This window comes from Ovis aries, chromosome 2, assembly GCF_016772045.2.
Source record: "Ovis aries strain OAR_USU_Benz2616 breed Rambouillet chromosome 2, ARS-UI_Ramb_v3.0, whole genome shotgun sequence".
NCBI classification, from domain to species: domain Eukaryota; kingdom Metazoa; phylum Chordata; class Mammalia; order Artiodactyla; family Bovidae; genus Ovis; species Ovis aries.
In genome coordinates, this window is record NC_056055.1 from 177,638,570 (window position 1) to 177,656,123 (window position 17,554).

The 17,554-nt window shown below is 37.8% G+C and overlaps 1 protein-coding gene and 1 non-coding gene across 28 annotated transcripts in view; one reads left to right on the forward strand and one right to left on the reverse strand.

The window, feature by feature from the left end:
- Positions 1–17,554, forward strand: part of NCKAP5 (NCK associated protein 5) — a 1,152,446-nt gene that overhangs the window by 462,740 nt on the left and 672,152 nt on the right. The gene's annotated exons all lie outside the window — the stretch shown is intronic.
- Positions 5,727–5,798, reverse strand: TRNAS-GGA (transfer RNA serine (anticodon GGA)). The gene has a single exon. It is a non-coding gene; the product is annotated as a tRNA-Ser (tRNA).

Consider the following 17,554-nt stretch of genomic DNA (forward strand, 5'->3'; position numbering starts at 1 on the left):
TGTAAAGTTAGAATGTAGAAATATCCTTTATGCTCCTGTTTGGGAACAAGATATTTTAGATAGAGTTGTCATGGTTAATATATAGTCAAAAATTGGTTCCTTGAATGTCCATCTTCTGTTCAGAAACCCAATAGCCTAGCAGCTTCACATGGCATCCAAAATGAGGCATGTGGACACTTCACAGATGGAAGCAAGAACTGTCATGGTACATCACGGTTCTGTGCTGCCTGTCTTTGGCGGAGTTGGCAAAGCAGCGCTTCTCTGATGTTCACTTCAAACACTGATAACATGACACAGACATTGCATTTTTTATTATGAGCTGTGATGGGCCCGTTGTTACCTGACATGAGCCATTCAGAATTTGCTTGTATTTCTGACTTCCTCTACCTTGCGTTTAAGTTGCATAAACATAATCCCTACCTTGTGCAGTAGGGCTTCCTTTTACATGGCTGAAACACACATAGATTGCAAGTAGTGACTCCTCCATTAGACATTTTGAATTTAATGAATAATTCCATGTTTACTCTATTCATATTACTTACGTTCTTATAGACATAAATCACTTAGGTTCTGATACAGAACATTCCCAGAGAAACCACAGGAATAGCTCTGGATTCATGTTTGTTTTCTTGATTCTTTCATCTTTTAAAACAGCTAGTACATTCAGTATTATAACAGTTCTAGTGTTGAGTCTGGCACTCTTGTCAATATGAGTAAGTCATTTGGTTACTGGACCTTCCATCTTTGAAGCAGAACTTTGGACTGTGATTTCTTTTCAGCTCCATGATCTTTTGAACTTGTGACCATCTAGGGAAATAGAGACTGTGGAGCTTACATTTCAAGACTACAGAAATAAAATTCAAATTAAATAGCCACTTTTATATTATAATTACTATTTGGGGGAATAAATAGCAGGGAATTTTATAAATATAAATTGATTATGAAATGAGAACTTCTTAAGGTGCCTCTGAATTATTACCTGTGGGTCAAAAAAAGAGCTCCTTTTACTTTTTAAAATTTGTTTCTCCTCTACTCTCTCCAAGTAGTTACTTTTACCCATTTTATGGTCGTTCATGACATTTTATTAGCTTGGTATTCATTACATCCTTTGACTTTTATCCCTCTTCTTCTTTAAAATCTCAGTTAAAATGTTAGTTCTTCCAAAAAGTATTCCCTAAATATCTCCTGAAAATGGGCCTTTCCTCCTTCTGTGTGCTCTTAAAATTTGGCATGTGTGTGCCGTACAGAATTTCTTTCATTCTGATTTATGCTATGCATGGGTTAGTAACTTTTCTGTGTCCCTTGTTATTAGCTCCTGGAAGAGGAAATCATGTCTGCTCTTCTCCTCACTTGGTGCCTAACAGTCCAGAATCGTTGGGCTATGTGCTGATGCAGGGGTGGTCATGGGTGGATGGTCAGGGGTGGATATCTGGCCATGGATTCAGAGCAGTTGTACTGCTGTGTGCTGTACCAGTGCTGAGCCAACAGCTCTGATAGGAACTGAACAATGCCATAAACCCACCATTTGCTATGTTCTACATAGGATGGGAGCTGACTGCACATTCTGCACACTGGTTCTTGGCTCACTGTCTCTTTCTTCCCATTTCTCTTCTTTTGGTATTACCTTTGCCCTTTCCAATGGGACTCAACCCCTGGTAGCTCAGATGGTACAGAATCTGCCTGCAATGCAGGAGACTGGAGAAGGGAATGGCAACCCATTACAATATTCTTACATGGAGAATTCCATGGACAGAGGAGCCTGGAGGCTACCATCCATGGGGCTGCAAAGAGTCAGATACAACTGAGCCACTAACAATTTCATTTTTTTTCTAATGGGAGTCTTCTACTTTAACGCTTATATTTAGTCTGATAGGAACCTCATAAACCACTTATTAGAAGGGATTCATTCATATACTGTATTACCCAAATGTGTACACTATTAATATATTCTAGTCCTACCCAGCATATGCCACTTACTTTGTCCATGTTTTATGTTCACATCCTAAATTCATTCTCTGACATTCATATTTCATAAGACCTATTGTAGTTGATGTCTTTATCCCCCTGGTGCTCCAGCTTCTCTTGAACTGGCTACCCCTTTAATGGCATGTCTCCTGCCTCTTGGATCAATATTACTTAGAAGGAAAACCTAGCATTTTGATTTCTTTCATTTAGTCATGTACCTTTCCTCATACTTCTCATAGGCATCTCTGCTAGGCCCAGGTCAACATTCCTAAGGCTGCCCTACTCTCTTTTTGACTCTGAAGAGCAGTGTGGCAAGTACATAACTTGGAATGAAACAACAATAACACATTTTACTGTACTCTAATACTCTTCTAAATACTGTGTAAGTTTTAACTCATTTAATTCCTACATTTCTGTAAGGTTTAGTATTTATTTTCATTGTACAGATGAGGAAAGTAAAGTACAGACAATTAACTAGCTTGGTCTGAGGGTTAAGTCCTTAATCATTAACCTAAACATCCAATGAGTTGTTAGTAAATAATTCTACTCTATCCCTTATGAGTACATAAGTGAAAGTGAAGTCGCTCAGTCATGTCCGGCTCTTTGTGACCCTATGGACTGTAGTCTACCATGCTCCTCCATCCATGGGATTTTCCAGGCAAGAATACTGGAATGGGCTGCTATTTCCTTCTCCAGATCTTCCCAACCCAGGGATTGAACCCTGGTCTCCTGCATTGTAGGTGGGAGCTTTACCATCTGAGCCACCAGGGAAGTACATAATAGGATTACAATTCCTGGTCCCTTGTGGTTGTGCAGGGTCATGTGACTATTCTGGCCAATGAGTCCTTGGCAAAAGGGACATTCCAAGTTGAATATGCTGCACAGACAACCCTCCAGTGTGCTCTTTTGTTCTGGCATGACAACCAGCAATGCTCAAGATGGTGTTTTATCTAAAGCTTGGGACATAGAATGACTACCATCAGCAGAGGTCTCTGCCAACATGTAGCATGAGAAACAAGCTTTTGTGTCAAGCTATGCATATCTGGGGGTGATTTATTACCATAACCTAGTCTTTCCTGACTCCAAACACAGACCAAACAGAATAAAGGCAGAACAGATTCTCTGTGGTGCCTAGAAAATATTTCCTAAAAATTAATAATTTATTATGGTGCTACCTTATTTCAACCCCTTATATGCCAATTTATGCTTTAGACTTTTTCTTTATTTTATCCCCAGTATATCTGAATAATATGTCTCAAAATTCTATTCCTTTTATAAGCAACTCTGGAATCCATTCTTCTTAATATTCCTTTAAATTTACTGAAATTGAAAAAGAATAGATATACACACACACACACACACACATATATGTAAGTGAATCACACTGTTATTCAACCATGCTCCACTATAAAATAAAAATTAAAAAAATAAGTTACTGTAATTGCTCAAATAGTAGCTACAGTTTCAAGATGTTACACTAAGTCTTACTTATAGTGTAACATAGAAAACAACATAAATGTTGTATTCCTAATATATAAAAATGGATTTTAAAAATTTCATGTTTGTATGTTGGGAAAATACAATAATCTTGAGTGTACAAAGAACAAAATGAAACTATAAAAGCAACTATAACTCTTTGTAAAGGAAGTTACAGTAGATATCCTTTCATTAGGAACACTATATTTTAATTATCGGGAAGTGTTCTTAGCTGTAGTTATAGCAGGCTATAAAATGTTAATTTAGGTTTAATTTTAAAAGTTAATTAGCTAATATTACTCCTAACTATTAAAAATGGAATGTTTCAGATTCTGCAGAAGTGTATATGCTGTAGAACAACTTGCATCAGAAACTTGAGGGCTCATTAGACTCTATAACATGCATTTAATTCCCATGGTTGCTCCCAAGTATAGCTAAAAATTACAATCATTGGCAGTGTTTTGAAGTATAGTTATTAATGTGTATAGTTACAGCTTGTGAGAGAGCAATATTTTCTATAGTGGGGTGAACAAATTTTTCTGTTAAGGGCCAGGCGACAAATATTTTTGGCTTTACTGGCTGTATCCTTATGGTCACTGTTGCAACTACTCAAATCTGTAGCTGGAGCTGAAAAGCAGTCACAGATAAATGAATGGGTATGACTGTGTCCCCTCAAAATTTTATTTGGTACAATAGCTAAGATTTTGCCTGTGGGTGCCAATTCCTGGTCTAGAATGTGTTTTTAAAAAAACATGTTTGTGTTGTTTTGCATCTGTCTACATACCAACTTCTGTATAAGTAAAGAAGGATTATGGGTCAACATAATTATGATTTTGTGTCTCTACGTCTTTCTAAGGCATCTTTCAGAGCTCCTCTGCTAAGCCCTGGGGCACTTAAAGGTCCACAGATCTGGTGGCTAGGGTTCTGAACAGTGGATGTGGAAACCTCCTAGCCAACACTCAACACTCTCTATAAATCCCTTGTGTGGTCCTAAATATAATGTAAGCCCAATTTCCCTATCTATAGAGCAGGCACAAAGAGTGATTCTAGGCTCTTTTCAATAATCATATTCTTTCATATGTGTCTATTATGAGAAACATTAAAAATGGAAATCCATAAATCATCAGGTAAAATCAATTGAAAAAACTAATATATGTAACACACACACTAATTTTAGGAGACATTCTAAGACAGATCTGAATACAACACAAAATATTCAGAAAATCAGCTGTTAAAATTTGAAATCATGAAACTTTTTTGGCTCAAAGACTTTTGAATTTAAGAACCTATATCTGAGTAATAGTTGCTTAATAAATGATAGTTGAATACATAACTATGTTAATGAAAGAATGCACTTCCCTGGTGGCTCACATGGTAAAGAATCTGCCTGTAATGCAGGAGACTCGGGTTTGATCCTGGGTTGGGAAGATCCCCTGGAGAAGGGAATGGATACCTGATCTAGTATTCTTGCCTGGAGAATTCCAGGGACAGAGGAGCCTGGCAGGCTATAGTCTATTGAGTTGCAAAGAATCTGACACGACTGAGTGACTAAACACAATGAAAGAACACGAATCTTTAAGCTTCAAAAAATAGAACAATTGGTAGAACATGGATCTGTATTTATCTGGGTTTTTTTTATTTTCACCAAGGCCCAGAAGAATAACCAGGTACTACTTAAGTACATTCCATTTATTAAGACAATAATGCTATCCTAGAATGATGATCTGCTCAGTTGTGACTGCAGAAGTGTAGCAAGTCCAGTGGAATCTTCTCTAAGTGTATGTGCTGAATTCAGCCTTGTACCCTAGCCTCAGAGGTTTAATTATTGAAGAAATCAAATTTCTCAATTAACAGAAAGTTCATAGGAACCATGAAAAAAATATAGTAGACAACAATCTTGGATAAAACCAAAATTAGTAAGCCATATAGTGTTAGTTATATGAAAGCTTTATTTCAAAATGAAATTTCTTATAACAAATAATTGTTTAGCCCTAATAATTTTCAAATCAATAAAGATTTATTCAATGTTACCACACGGAAAATAGTGTAGAAATTGTTCATAAAGGATTACAAAATTAAATACTGTTTTTTAATCCAGTCCAAAAGATAAATAATAAGAAAGGATAAAGAAAAAATGTAGAGTAAGAATAAGTTCCCTTCCTTATTGCTCAGTCGTGTCCGACTATTTGCGATCCCATGGACTGTAGCCTACCAGGCTCCTCCCTCCATGGGATTCTCCAGGCAAGAGTACTGGAGTGGGTTGCCATTTCCTTCTCCAGGGGATCTTCCCGACCTAGGGATTGAACCCAGGTCTCCTGCATTCCAGGCAGATGCTTTAACCTCTGAGCCACCAGGGAAGCCCCAAGAATAAGTTAAATATATTTTAAACAACAGTTTAAAAATTTAGAAAGATGGTAACAATAACCCTGTATGCAAGATAGCAAAAGAGACACAGATGTATAGAATAGTCTTTTGGACTCTGTGGGAGAGGGCAAGGGTGGGATGGTTTGGGAAAATGACATTGAAACATGTATATTATCATATGTGAAATGAATCTCCAGTCCAGGTTTGATACATGATAAAGGATGCTCGGGGCTGGTGCACTGGGATGACCCAGAGGGATGATACGGGGAGGGAGGTGGGGGGGGGGTTCAGGATGGGGAACACGTGTACACCCATGGTGGATTCATGTTGATGTATGGCAAAACCAATACAATAATGTAAAGTAATTAGCCTCCAATTAAAATAAATTTATATTAAAAAAATAAAAGAATAACAAACAATTTAGCATTGAATAATCATGTGCCTGTGTATTTTTGTATTGTTGGAAGTATACTTTCATCCCGGAAATCTTCCAAAAAGTGAAAATGCTCACTCCAATTGTAAATATACATGGAATTTTGTTAGAGATGTTGCCAAATTTTACTTCAGGAAGGCTGCAACAGGATCTTTGATCTTTGCTGTGGCATGTGGGATCTTTAGTTTGATGTGGGAACTCTTAGTTGTGGCATGTGAAATCTAGTTCCCCAACCAGGGATCGAACCCAGGCCCCCCGCATTGGGAGTGGGAAGTTCCAGGCACTGGACCACCAGGGAAGTCCTTGAGCTTTTACATTTTAAAATTTGTTGATAATTTATTGTTCTACTGCATTTTACCCACAAACCTTTGTCATATTTCAACCTTATGGAACTTACTGATATTTACTATGAGACTGAATATATAATGACTTACCCCACTAGTTTTATTGAGATATAATTGACATGCAGTACTATATAAGTTTAAGATATATAGCATGAGTTGACTTACTCACATCATGAGATGATTACTGCAGAAAGCTAGTGAACATTCATTATCTCATATAGATACAAAATAAAAAGGAAAAATAATGCCCTAGTGATGAGAACTCTTAGGATTTACTCTCTTTACAACTTTCACATATAAGGTAGAGCAGTGTTCATTATATCAATCATGTTGTACATTATATCCCTAGTGCTTATTTATCTTATAACTAGAACATATACCTTTTGAAAGTTAAGAAGGCAGACACAGTGTGAGTGGCAGCAGCCTTCTGATGGGCAAGGCCAACTCCTGTTAGCTGGACTTGGCACAGGCAGACCAGGGGGCCTCAGTTTGGTGGCAGACCAGCGTCACTTCTGTTTTTATCCCCCCCTTTCCTCTCCTGAGCCTGGCTTCCACCTATCCTCTCTGGCTGGGCCCGTGGGCAGCTCCACCCTGCCCTGGATGGAACTTTTAGGACCTGAGGCTCTCAGGAGTCAGCTGGCTGCTGCCCCTCACCCTGGCTTTCCCAGCACATCCCACACCAATGGTTGGTCCCATGATTCTCCCAGTGCTGTGATGGATGTGGGTGGAGAAGCATTTGTTATTAAATGGCTGGAGTTTTACAGCCAAGTAAACAACAACAACAAAATAATGCAACTTTGTATGTTCCACATGTGCTTGTATATATATGTGTGAGACTTGCCCTCTTGCAGGTACATAGATATGGGGCAGCCATGTTTTAGACAAGGAGCACTTTCACCTTTCCAGCATAGGTCTAAGTGTTTCTGCCTGACATGTGTCAGAGTTTTGTTTTCCATGAAGCCCCACCAAAACATACTGTAATCAGAATGATTATTGCTTTCCTATCATGACAGGCCTGAAGTAGTATCTCAGTGGTTTTAATTTGTATTACCCCAGGAATGAGATTGAGCACTTTATTTATTGCCATTCAATTATCTTCTTTTGTGAACTGTCTATAAATATATTTTCTTTATAAAAATTATTTTCTACTATACTTGTGAAGTGGAAGTCTCTCAGTCATGTCCAATTCTTTGCAACCCCATAGACTACCCAGTCCATGGAATGCTCCAGATCAGAATACTGGAGTGGGTAGCCTATCCCTTCTCCAGCGGATCTTCCCAACCCAGGAATTGAACTGAGGTCTCCTTCACTGCAGCCGGATTCTTTACCAGCTGAGCCACCAGGGGAAGTGTTTTTCTCTATCAGCTTGGAATAGTGATTCTTCTTAGGTTATGTGTGTGTGCTCAGTTGTGTCCAACTCTTTGTGACCTCATGGACAGTAGCCCACCAAGTTCCTCTGTCTATGGAATTTTCCAGGCAAGAATACTGAAATGGGTTGCCATTTCCTTTATTAGGGGATCTTCCTGACCCAGTGATCGAATCCACGTCTCCAGCATTGGCAGGTGGATTCTTTATAACTGTGCCACCTAGGAAGCCTCTTAGTTATATATATTTCAAAAATATTCTTCTTGTCTGTGCCTTAACTTTTCATTTTCTTTATGGTAATTTTTTTCTTTTCACAGTGGTTCAAAAATATGATGCAGTAAAATACTTCTTTATCCTTCCCAGCCTGATGATACAAACGTACTCTTCAAAAGGTTTTATAGACTTGCTTTTCGTGTGTGTTTTCTTTTCAGACTTACTTTTTAAGAACAGGTATAAGTTTACAAAAAATTGAGAGGAAGATACAGAGATTTCCAATATATCCTCTGCCTCCACATGTGCATAGCACCCCAGCTCCATTATTAACAGCACTCACCAAATGGTACACTTTTACCAACTATGAACCTATGTTGACACACCATAATCACCCAAGTGTATAGTTTACCTTAAGGTTCACTCTTGGTGGTGTACATTCTATGGGTTTGAACAAATTGATGACATATATCCATCATTATAGTGTCATGCAGAGTATTTTCACTGCCCTAAAAATCCTCTGTTCATTTCACTGCCCTAAAAATCCTCTATTCATTTCCAGCTCTCCTCCGACATCTAAGAATCATGGGTATTTTTATTGTATGCCTTTTCGAGAATGTCATATAGTTGGAACTATACAGTATGTAGCCTTCTCATTGGCTCCTTTCACTTAGTAATATGCATTTATGGTTCCTCCCTATTTCTTCATGGCTTGATAGTTCATTTCTTTTTCTTGTTCGTTCACTAAGTTGTGTGTGACTCTTTGCAACCCCATGGAGACAGCAGTATACCAGGCTTTCCTGTCCAGTACTATCTCCCAGAGTTTGCTCAAACTTATGTCCATTGAGTCATTGGTGATGCCATCCAACCATCTCATCCTCTGTCATCCCCTTCTTCTGCTTGCAATCTTTCCTAGCATCAGAGTCTTTTCCAATGAGTCAACTCTTTGCATCTGGTGGCCAAAGTATTGGAGCTTCATCTTCAGCATCAGTCCTTCCAATAAATATTCAGAGTTGATTTCCTTTAGGATTAACTGGTTTGATCTCCTTGCTGTACAAAGGACTCTCAAGAGTCTTCTCCAGCACCACAGTTCAAAAGCATCAATTCTTCAGTGCTCAGCTTTCTTTATGGTCCAATTCTCACATCCATATATGACTACTGGAAAAACCATAGCTTTGACTAGATAGACCTTGTTGACAAAATGATGTCTTTGCTTTTTAATGTGCTGTCTAGGTTTGTCATAGCTCTTTTTCTAAGCAGCAAGCCTGTCCACTGTCCACAGTGATTTTGGAGCCCAAGAAAATAGTCTATCACTTTTTCCTCATCTATTTGCCATGGTGATGGGACCAGATGCCATGGTCTTAGTTTTTTGAATGTTGAGTTTTAAGCCAGCTTCTTTGCTGACTAATATACTAGTGTCTGGAGGCACCATAGTGCATTTAACTACTGAAGGACCTCTTGGTTGCTTCCATGTTTGGGCAATTATGAATAAAGTTACTGTAAATATCTGTATGCAAGTTTTTATGTGGATGTGAGTTTTTTAAATTTTATTGAAGTATAGTTGATTTATGATTAATTTCTGCTGTACAGCAGTGACTCAATTATACATATATATGCATATTTTTATATTCTTTTCCAATATGATTTATCATAGGATATTGAATATAGTTCCCTGTGCTCTACAGTAGGACTTTGTTTATCCATTTTATATGTAATAGTTTATATCTGCTAATCCCAAACTCCCAATCCTTCCCTCCTCTATACTGCTTGGATATGGGTTTTCAACTCCTTTGAATAAATACCAAAGAATATGATTGCTGGATCATATGGTGCAAGTATGTTTAGTTTTGTAAGAAACTCCAAACTGTTTTTAAACTGGCTCTACCATTTTGCACTCCCACCAACAATGTATGAGAGACCCAGTTGTTCCACATCCTCACATTATTGGATGTTATCACCGAATCCTACCCATTCTAACAGGTATCAGTGTTATCTCATTAGTATTGTTTTAGCTTGTATTTCCTCAGTGACATTGTGTGGAGTATCCTTTCATACACTTATTTGCTGGGTGAGGTGCCTATTAAGGTTTGTGGCCCATTTCTAAAATCAGGTTGTTTTCTTATTGTTGAGTTTCAAGACTTGTCTGTAAATTGCAGACGATAGTACTTTATTAGATATGTCCTTTGCAAATATTTTCTCCCAATCTATTCTCTTGATACTGTATCTCATTGAGCAGACATTTTTAATTTTAATGAAGTCCAGCTTATCACTTATTTCTTTCATGGAGTATTTCTTTAATGTTATATCTAAAAAGGCATCACTGTACCCAAGGTCATCTAGATGTTCTCTTATGTTATCTTCTAGGAGTTTTATGGTTTTGTGTTTTACCCTTACGTCCATTTTGATCCATTTTGAGTAATTTGTATGAAGGGTGCAAAGTCTGAGTCTAAGTTTTTTTTTTTTTTCGCCTGTAGGTTTATAGATATTCCAGGACCATTTGTTGAAGAGACTGTCTTTGTTCTATTGTCTCTTCTCCTTGTCAAAAATCAGTTGGCTGTATTTATGAGGTTCTATTTCTAGTCTCTCCATTAATATATCTGTCCTTTCTCAAATATCATGCTCTCTTGATTACTGTGGCTTTATTTAAGTCTTGAAATTGGGTGGCATTAAGTCTTGAAATTGGAGGTAAAAAGTCTTCTAAATTGTTCTCCTTTACACATTCAGTGTTTAATCTTAGTTTGTTTTTTTGTGAATAATCTGAGTTCTTTATTCAGATAGAAAGTGGATTTGTTGCCATTGTTTCAGTAGTCAATTCTTTCTCCACTAATTAATGACACCATAATGTGGACCATTTTTAAAGTTTTTATTGAATTTGTTATAATACTACTTTTGTTTTATGTTTTGGTTCATTGGCCACGAGTCATGTGGTATCTTAGCTCCATGACCAGGGAGCAAACCCACACCCTCTACATCAGAGAAGTCCCAATGATACCATTTCTGATCAACACCTTTATTCAATAGATGTACCTCTATGTCTAGGCTCTCTTACTATTTCACTGATGCAATTGCCTACCTCACTTACCTGTTTAATTACCTACCTTTATAGCAAGGTGCCTGACTCGTTTCTGGATGTTAGTGGAGTCACCATTCTCAAAAATTATTGTGCATTTTTTTTGTTTTATTTAGAATTTTTAGGACAACATTCATTAGCTTTCCTGTATGATACGTTTACTTTTAGTATCAAGGTCATTCTAGATGACTCATAAAATCGTTCCTCTCACCTTTTTCTCCCCCCTTCTCTTTAATCTTTCTCCCGTCCTTGCCTTATTTTACTAGAACTTTTCCTGCAAGATTTGAATATTAGAATTTTTGTATTGTTTTCAAGCTTTGTAAAACTTGCCTTAAAAAAACTGGACCCAAAACTCAACAATAAAATGACAAATAATCCAATATAAAAATGGGCACAGGAACTGAAACAAAATTTATCCAATGATATCTCTCCATAGAATGACATATTGTTTGGCAACAGGAAGAAATGAAATACTGATATGTGCTACAGTAGGACAGGTATTGAAAGCATTATGCTAAGTGAAAGAAGATAAACCCAAAAGATCACATAGTGTTTGAGTGCATTTACATGAAATATCCAGAATAAGCAAATTTTATAGAGATAGAAAGTGCATTGTTGGTTACCTCTGGCTGGAGAATGGAGAGTGACCACAAATGGGTACTGGAGGATTTTGGGGGGAGGGGTTATAAAAGTTCTTCTAAACTTAAATGATGGTGATGGTTTGTACACCTTAAATGGGTGAATTTTATAGTATATGGATTATATCTCAATAAAGATGTTTTTAAAATCTAGGTCTATTGGTTATGCGGGGGTAAATTTTTATTTCCAACTATTGAGTTGATGTATTGTTTACGATTCTGTTGATTCTAGAGTTTTATGGACAGATTTTTTAAAAATTTAGGACATTGATGATTTTATCTGTGTTTTAAAATTTATTGCTATAAAGTTGTTCATAGTGAAGCAGTCCTATTATTTTAAATCTCTTGTATCCTTAGTTATGCAGCTTTTTTTTTACTCTAAAACTTAGTGATTTATGTCTCCTCTGTTTTTCATTGATCTAAGCAGTCACTGTTTTATTGATCCTGTATTAATGCTTTGTTATACCTTATTAGACTTTGATTTTATCTTTACTAATTCTTTTATTCTACTTGTTTATTGCTATGTTTGCCTCTTTACTTGGATGCTTTACACATTAATTTTCCAATTTTTTTCATTTCCAGAATATGCAATAAAATTATTCATTTCTCTTTACATACTGCTTTAGTTGTTTTCATCTTACAAGTTTTGATAGTGTTTTAATTTTAAGACATCAAATTCTATTTTTTCTAATTCCTTCATATTTAACTATTGGGTTTTAAAAGTATGTATTTTTTCATTTTTTATTATGAAGAAATTCAATGTATAGAAAAAAGTAAAAGACCAGGGCAATGAAATACTTATTTATCCATAACTTGGCATAGTGCTCAGTCATGTTTGACTCTTTGCAGCCCTATGTACTAGCCCACCAGGCTCCTCTGTCTGTGGGATTTAATAGGCAAGAATACTGGAGTCGGTTACCATTTCCTACTCAAGGTTATCTTCTTGACCCAGGGATTGAACCTGCATCTCTTGTGTCTCCTGCATTGGCAGGCAGATACTTTACCACTCAGTTCAGTTCAGTTCAGTTCAGTCAGTTCAGGCGCTCAGTCATGTCTAACTCTTTGCAATCCCATGAATCGAAGCACGCCAGGCCTCCCTGTCCATCACCAACTCCCAGAGTTCACCCAAACTCATGTGCATCTAGTTGGTGATGCCATCCAGCCATCTCATCCTCTGTCGTCCCCTTCTCCTCCTGCCCTCAATCCCTCCCAGCATCAAGGTCTTTTCCAGTGAGTCAACTCTTCACATGAGGTGGCCAAAGTATTGGAGTCTCAGCCTCAGCATCAATCCTTCCAATGAACACCCAAGACTGGTCTCCTTTAGGATGGACTGGTTGGATCTCCTTGCAGTCCAAGGGACTCGCAAGAGTCTTCTCCAGCACCATAGTTCAAAAGCATCAATTCTTAGGCACTCGGCTTTCTTCATAGTCCAACTTTCACATCCATACATGACTACTGGAAAAACCATAGCATTGACTAGACGGACCTTTGTTGGCAAAGTAATGTCTCTGCTTTTGAATATGCTATCTAGGTTGATCATAACTTTCCTTCCAAGGAGTAAGCGTCTTTCAGTTTCATGGCTGCCATCACCATCTGCAGTGATTCTGGAGCCCCTCAAAATAAAGTCTGACACTGTTTCCACTGTTTCCCCATCTATTTCCCATGAAGTGATGGGACCAGATGCCATGATCTTAGTTTTCTGGATGTTGAGCTTTAAGCCAACCTTTTCTCTCTCCTCTTTTACTTTCATCAAGAAGCTTTTTAGTTCCTCTTCACTTTCTGCCATAAGGGTGGTGTTTGCATGTCTGAGGTTATTGATATTTCTCCCAGCAATCTTGATTCCAGCTTGTGCTTCTTCTAGCCCAGTGTTTCTCATGATGTATTCTGCATATCAGTTAAATACTAAAGCCACCTAAATGTTAATATTTTGTTTCATATATAATTTTTCCAAAGTGAGTGGTAAACACAATGATACTTCACCCTGAATACTTTAGCATGTGTCTTTTAAAACTAAGGACTACTGCCTTTATAAACACAATATCATTTTCATCATTAGGAAAAGTAATAAAACTTCTCTTATCCTATTCAATGCCAACCTTATTTGAATTTCTATAATTTCCAAAGTATCTTTAATTTTTTAAAATATTTGTTTTATTAAAACAGGTTTTGTGGCATCATGGGTTCTAGTTGTGGCATATGGAATCTAATTCCCTGACCAGGGATTGAACCCAGGCCCCCTGTATTGGGAGCATGGAGTCTTAGCCACTGGACCACCAGGGAAGTCCCTCTAAAGTCTCTTAAAGCTTTTATATTGGACCAAGATCTAACCCCATTAGTTTCATTTAGTTCTGTCACTTAATCTATTTTCATTGCTTCTACTCACTTCTGTTCAGACATTAAGTGCTGCAGAGCACCCTGTATTTTGCATATGCCTCATTGTTTCTTTGTAGTGTCATTTATCTTCCTTATTTCTTATAAGCTGGAAATTATATCAAAGTCGTTACTTAGATTCAGGTTAAACATGGTTTTTCCAAGACTACCCCACAGGTGATGTGGTGCTCTTCTCACATAGCATCATATAAGCAGGAGCATGTCAGGGAATCTCTCTCTTGTATAACTTTTCCCTTAACAATTAGCAGAAAATCACAAGGTGATACCTGATACTGGATTAATGTGTTACTTCCCATCAATCCTTTATCTGATGGCTTTGGTACGTGTGTGCTAAGTTGCTACAGTCTTGTCCAATTCTTTGCTACTCTATGGACTGTAACCTACCAGGATCCTCTGTTTATGGGATTCTCCAGGCAAGAATACTGGCACGGGTTGCCATGCCCTTCTCCAGGGGATTTCCCAGCTCAGGGATTGAACCCTGGTCTCTGGCACTGCAGGCAGAGTCTTTACCATCTGAGTAGTTATTTATCTTATACATAGTAGTGTATATATGTCAATTCCAATCTCCCAGTTCACCTCACCCTCTCCTTCCTCCTTTGGTATCCATAAGTTTGTTCTCTACATCTGTGTCTCTACCTCTGCTTTGCAAATAATTTTACCATTTTTTAAGATTCCACATATAAGTAATATTATGCGGTATTTGTTTTTCTCTTTTTGACTTAGTTCACTCAGTATGACAAGCACTAGGTCTATCCATGTCTCTGCAAATGGCACTATTCATTTGTTTTTATGGTAAGTAATACTCCATTGTGTGTATGCACCACGTCTTCTTTAATCCATTCTACTGCTGATGGACATTTAGGTTGCTTCCAGTCCTGTCTATTGTAAATAGTGCTGCAGTGAACATTGGGATACATATATCTTTTCTGTGTTTAACTTTTTGAGAAACTGTCAACTGGTTTTCCAAACTTGCTATACCCTTCTGCATTTCCATCAGCTATGTATGATGAGAATTTAAGTTGCTCTACATCCTTGCCAACACTTGATATTGTTAATATTTTTAACTTTGTTGATTCTTGTAGGTGTGAGTAAATGTAACTGAGATTTTAACTTGCTTTCCTCTAGTGACTCATGATGATGATCATCTTTTCATGCAGTGATTTACCATTTTTATATCTTCTTTGATAAGGTTGTACTTAAATCTTCTGCACATTTAAATTGGGTTGTTGTCTTAAGTTGAAAATTGCTTATAGAAGTATATTTTTAAACTTCCATATGTCTGCAAGTTGTTTCTTTGTTACTACTTTACAATTTGTTGAACATGATCTGAGAAAACATTCTATATGAAACTTGTGGGCTAGAAATCTATTCCCTCTCAGAAACCTTGTTCTACATCAATATTTCTTGAATTTAAGAATAGGCGACCTCTCCAAAATTATCCATAGATAAGCTAAGAAATATTTCTCAGCAAAAGGCATTTGATCCTTCACTGATTCATTACCTGATTCAGCACACACTGAATACCTCTCAGGCCCCTGACCTTTACATAAGTGATGGGACACCCTGAATGTTGTGCTGTAAACAGACAACAGATAATTAAGTTTTCTAGTAACCTCGGTTAACTCTCTCATAGCTTTCCTGTATGTTCTTTTGGGTTTTCTATGGAGATGGTCATACCGGGAGACTCTGATTAGCAGATCACTCCTTCCTTGATATACCTTGATTACTAGGTTCCTGAGGGAGTCTGCTTTCCTACTTTACCTTCTCCTTCTCAGGTTGCCATTTGGGGTCATCTCCTTTGCTGGTTCCTCTTTATCTTCTTGACTTTTTAAAGTTGGAATGTCTTTCGGGATTTAATCCTGAAACATCTTCTCTTTTCTAACTGTGTTCTCAGCCTTAATGGCCCACCTGATATGATGATAAATTTAATTTAACCATCTATGGTGGCTCAGATGGTAAAGCATCTGCCTGCAATGCGGAAGACCTGGGTTCAATCCCTGGGTTGGGAAAATCCCCTGGAGAAGGAAATGGCAACCCACTCCAGTACTCTTGCCTGGAAAATTCCATGGTCTGAGGAGCCTGGTAGGCTACAGTCCATGGGGTTGCAAAGAGTCGGACATGACTGAGTGACTTCACTAGCAAAAGCCAGGAACTATTTGAAGGGCTTTATTTATATAGCTATTTAAAAATGTAACTTAATAGGCATCCTAATCGTAACACATCTAACACTAAACCTCATATTCTTCCACCAAAATTTGCTCTACCCATTGTCTTCTTCTGCCGAGGTCCAGCCTCAGCAGAGTCCAGGGATATCCTCAGGATGGATGACGTCAGTGAATGAAGAAAGATAGATAAAGAAATAACATGGGGTGACCAAGCTTCTTTGAGCGAGGGCCATTACTTTATTCTTCTCGGGGCTTTTATACCCTGAGTTATACATACAGCAAGGTGAAAAATGCAGAGTCAACTCAACATTCCATCAGTAATAACTTTTATCGATATCAGGTTCCTTCCTGCAAGTCTTATTTTCTGTACATCATCTTCTATTCCGGAGGCCTGTTGATATTCCATGACCTCCTTTTGATAAAGGTTGGTCAGCCAGAACACCAGAACAATGATTTTCCCTTAAAATGTTTCTTCTTAAATTCTTAGCCTGCGTCACCCTTAAAGTACAGAGTTACATTTTTATGGAACAAAGATTCAGCAGGTTACAGCAAAGAAAGAATTTATTAACTCAAAGTCTAATGTTGCTAATGCTAAGGCTATTACTTGCTTCTTCTACATCCTGACTATATGCACTCCCAGGAACACAATGGATAAGGGATGTGAGAACTTGGCAGCAGGCATTGCATAGGCTCAACAATGTTGCAAGAGTCTGGATAAAGCTGCCATGTAAGCTAGAATGCTAACAGAGGGTTTGAAACACTCCTTTCATGCCCAGGAGATTTAGAAACTAAAGCCCAGTGTTAACTCTTTTGGTCAGGGACAGACCCCTGCTAATGTCAGAAGAGCTGGTGAAAGACATAAAATAATAAGACAGACAGATTCTGGTTCGGGGGTAGATGCTCGAGCAAGTTCAGAGGGTCCCTTGAGTCCTGATCTCGCCTTTGCCCGTCAGGCCTCTTCCTCATGACCTTTGCCATGGGTGGGATTCTCCACACTGGCTCCCGGCATTCTTCATTTCAGTTAATAGCAACTCCATCCTTTTGCCTGCTAAGTCCAAATACTCATTATTTTTCTTGTTATGGTCCTGCCCAAGTTACTCTGTCTTACCTGGATTTTTGCAATAGCCTAATAA